The sequence below is a fragment of the Myotis davidii genome, unplaced genomic scaffold (genome assembly GCF_000327345.1).
Source record: "Myotis davidii unplaced genomic scaffold, ASM32734v1 scaffold405, whole genome shotgun sequence".
Classification (NCBI taxonomy): domain Eukaryota; kingdom Metazoa; phylum Chordata; class Mammalia; order Chiroptera; family Vespertilionidae; genus Myotis; species Myotis davidii.
In genome coordinates, this window is record NW_006296048.1 from 756,511 (window position 1) to 761,525 (window position 5,015).

Below are 5,015 nucleotides of genomic sequence, written 5' to 3' on the forward strand. Positions count from 1 at the left end.
GAAGAAGTGACTGTCCCTACCCCCACTTATATTAGCTAATTTTTAACAAATAAATCAGAGTTTCACATTAAACTCCTATAAAACCATGGGCCACGTAGAGCCTGCAAATTGCTAACATATGTTTTTCTGATTAGAGACACATTCCTGCCAATGATAGAAATGCGAGGTTATAGAACAGATCACTTCATTATAACAAGGAAAACTAGCTAACAGAGCATTCATGTTTTACAGGTATATGTGACATTGGTTTTTAAATCTTCTGTCAAAAGGATCATAGTTTTATACTTAAAAATGCTTTGGCTATTTAGAGGTGAAGCCCTATGCATCTGAATTTTATTCATTCTAAAACAGAGAGTGTGTATATACATCAATTACATACCTGAGTAGGAGGATTTTCCTTTACACTATATTTAAATAAACTACAGGCCATTGTAACATTTTATAGCTAAAATTTCATCAGAACCGAAACCATTTTCTTATTTGTCCTTTTTCCATAATCGTATACAACAAACTATAGAATTTCAGCTAAGAGGAGGTATATATATGCTATAATTTTCCTTTTGTGGTTAATGGGTGGGGCTTTATAATGCATATTTTTGCTTAGTAGGCTTAGAGTGTGGTTAGTATAAGATTTCTGTTTTGAAAGTACATATTAGCTTTGTTAAGGACTCCTAAAACTGTTTACTGTCAATTACCTTTAAGATTAATCAGCTGAGCTTAATTAGGGGAAAGCTTAATTTAGCAATTAGCCTGACAAATATTATCTTTTATTAGTAATCATACTCTGTATGATTATTTTTGCCAAGAATTATAAATACAAAAATCAAAACCCATACATTCATTGAGTCAATTTGAGCCTAGAATGACAGCTAAAAACTTCTCTGACTTATAATAAAATTCTAATCCTCAATGTTCAACATTAAACCTAAAGACAAAGATAGACATTACAATTTCAAGAATACCAGTAGAGTTATAACTTCTCTATGCTGTTCATTTGGCCTTTATTACTAGTTCCTTGTAGTAGGAGACTATGAAGCTCAAAGGGAAAATAAATCCTCCATATTTCTGACTAATTCATTCAGTCAGAAACCAGGACTACAACACTTATTTTTATTTTGTTGCACATGGCCCTGAGCCACAGAAGATTGCAAACAGTCTAAGCCTGCCACACATGAACTCTCTTTTCCCCACAACTTTTTAATCCTAAAGTGTTGAGTGCTTTAAGGTCCCTCTGGATTTAATCTTGCAAATACGGGCCTCTTAGAGCTGGACCTCTTGGACAAAGTGGTTTTCTAGACTCAGCCAATTGCACAGCCCATTCTTCAGTTGCACACAATCCCCTTCTCAAAGGGATGCATTGTAGTAACCTAAGAAAAGAGCAGAGACTACAATTAATCAACCAATCAATCTGTGTTTACTAAGTACCAGTACTTGTTCTCTAAATATCATCTCTGGAGCTATAAGATGAGTAAGCAGAACAGAAGGTCTACCGTGTCACCATGAAACAAAAATAAAACAGTATGTTCTGACTTAGTGCCAATAGCCTAATTAAAAAATAACACAAAACAGTATGATGTTAGAAAAGCATTCTGGTAAACATAAATGTTCAGAGGAGAATGAGAGTGAATAGACACAGTATGTCAAGAGCAGTCACAACCAAGAATCCGTGGAGCCTGGGTCCAGAGCTCTCCCCCTGCACTAGGTAGAGCAGGGGACCCCTCCTGGCCCCACCAGCTGGGGCAGCTACAACCTCCCTTCTCACCTTAAAGCACCACTCTCCAGACCAGCCCCAGCCAGGAGAGATTTAGGCAGCTCTGCACTGTGCCACAAAGTAGTAGGATCCATATAACATTTGGATGTGAACCCTGGTGAAGAGGTGTCACAACTATGAGCTTCTAAGAAAGACGACAGTTGAAAAGACTATCTTGATGCATCAAGTCCAACTGAGGCTGTTTAGCTGACATTTAATGAATTCCTCAGACTGAACATATAGGAACAGTGTCTAGGCATTGTCATCACTAACCACAGCCTAGAAATCTGGACCTTCAGCTTCTCATTAGTGCAACCACATTCCTGATGGCTAACCACCAGTCTCACAGGTGAGGAATTCATTTGTGGAATGATTTGACAGTGTGAAAGGGACAACTCATTTTCCTTGTTGATTAAAAATTATAATTGCATAATTTCATCTTAATATATTTTCAAATTAGTCTCCATATGTCCAAATCACTTAGCATGATAAAGAAATGCACATAGAGAACATCACTGGCCTCATAAAAAATCAGTTTTTAAAATCATTTTGAGAAGATGATCAAGTAGCTCAAATGATAACCATTTCCTTGAGCATCCCTTAAGTAGAGTCATTAAGTAATGTAGTATCTAGAGAAATAGCATTACGTTTTCAGGAAAGTTACCTTATTAATGTCTACTTGCCTCTTTATGCCAGACTAAAAACTTATTTTGTTTTTCCGTTAAAGAATATGTAAGAAGAGAGAGAGAAAAATATGGCGACTGACAAGAAGGTAGGGAGGGAGAGTGTGTGAGAAGAGTGAGGGAGGGACAGAGGAGTGAAAAACAGAACTTCTTGAGACTAGGATCTTAGCCTCACCACCACCTAATCTGGTATCAGATGCAAAACAGGACGTCTTAGATGGTGAAACCCCGCTGCCACCGCAAACACTCTGGGAGGACACCGACAGCACAGAAACCATGCCATCTTGAAGAACAGAACTGCTTGAGACTAGGGTCCTAGCCTCACCACCATCCAATCTTGTCTCAGACACAAACCAGAACCCTACAGCCACCCAGGACAAAGACCTGCGACCACAGCTGCAGACCCAGAGACACCAAGACTCCAGGCATCCCAACGGCAGATTTCTGTGAGTCACAGAGCCCATCCCCCTCCCCACCAGCCTGCTGCAGCAGCATAGGAACTTCTAGACCCGCTCCACATAAGCAAGCCTCCTGCCCACACAGGGCAGCTGCGTTACCTAAATTTGAGCCTGGGCGCGCGGTCACAGGGAGTCTGCTTCCTGCGGTGCTCACCTGAGAGACCAGACCCCACACCCACACAGGAAGGCTGTGCTACCTCAATTTGAGCCTGGGTGTGTGGATGCAGGAAATCTGTTTTACGCAGCACGCACTCGCACAACAAGACCCCAGGCCCACACAGGGCAGCTGTGCCAACTGACTTTGATTCAGGGCAAGCACACATGGAAGTCAGGTTCCCACAGTTCAGGAGTGGACCTCCCACTGACACAGGGTGGCTGTGCAACCCAGTTGCCCAAGCAGACTGGGGACCCTGATTCTCCACATGAGAGGCAGCACTGAGCACCAGTGACTTGATTCTGTTTCTCATCGCCCATGCACAGGATCCCTGATCCCCAGTGCATGCACACTAAGAGCCAGTGACTCCAATTCTTGGCACATGTGCACAAAGGGACCCTGATTCTCAGTGTAAGGCCACATCAAGTGGCAGAAACTCCGATACTTGATCCTCAGCATGGGCACAGGGGGACACTGACTCCTGGTGCGTGGTCAGGGTCTCTTTTTCAGCACAGCGCAGGTGGTGTCCCTGATTCTAGGTGCACGCATGAGGCCGCACTGAGTGCCAGTGACTCTGATCCTGGGCAAACATGGCTCCCACAGACCCACAGCAGCCACACGCCTTGGTGTTGGAGCTCTTCAGTGATGCTTAGGTGGTGCAAAGCTCCCACTACACAACTCGGCTATTGGACATTCTGGTGATAGAATGGGGAGAGAACAAAACAATACCCAGAGGAAAAAAGAGGAATCACCAAGAAAGGAAATAAGTGAAATGGAGGCATGCAACATGACAGAAAAAGAATTCGGAGTAATGGCCATACAGTTCATAAACCAGATAGGCGAGAAAATCAACAACCTATGCAAAAATCAGGAAGAAATCAAAAGTGATATAGCAACAATCAAAAGTGCTATGGAAGGTTTCAACAGTAGACTAGAGGAAGCAGAGGACAGAATTAATGAGTTAGAAGACAAGGTAGAGAAGCAAGCCCAATCTGAACAGCAAACTGGAGAAAAAAATTAAAAACCAGGAGGAGCTTTGGGACAACATGAAACAAAGTAACATATGTATAATAGAGATGCCAGAAGGACAAGAGAGCAGCAAGAATTAGAGAATCTATTTGAAGAAATAATGACAGAAAACTTCCCTGATATGAAAAAGAAAAAAGTTACACAAGTACAGAGAGTCCCAAGCAAGATGAATCCCAAAAGACCCACACCAAGTCAAGTAGTAATTACAATGGCAAATGTTAACAATAAAGAGAGAATCTTAAAGGCTGCAAGAGAGGGACAGAGAGTTACTTACAAAGGATCCCCCATCAGATTATCAAATGATTTCTCAACAGATACACATCAAGCTAGAAGGGAATGGAATGAAGTATGCAAAGTGATGCACAGCAAAGGACTGAGTCCAAGAATACTCTATTCAGCAACACTATTAATCAAACTTGAAGGGGAAATCAGGAGCTTTGCAGTTTTTCACTACCAAGTCTGCGATGCAAGAAATGCTAAAGGGAATGTTGTAAAAAGAAGAAATAGAAAGGGAGGAAGGAATATAGGCAAAAGTACAGAAATGGCTACAAGCAAGTACCTTTTAATAACAACTTTAAACGTAAATGGACTAAATGCTCCAATCAAAAGACATCGAGTGGCTGAATGGATAAAATGACAAGACCCATATATATTCTGTCAACAAGAGACCAACCTCAGAACAAGGGACTCACACAGACTGAAAGTGAAGGGATGGAAAAATATCTATCAGGCAATAAAAATGTAAAAAAAGCTGGGGTAGCAATACTTACATCTGACAAAATAGACCTCAAAGTGAAGGCTATAACAAGAGATAAGAAAGGCCACTTCATAATACTAAAGGGACCAATACAACAAGAAGATATAACCCTGGTAAACATATATGCACCCAATGCAGGAGCACCCAAATAAATTATATAAAACAACTCCTGGGAGATATCAAA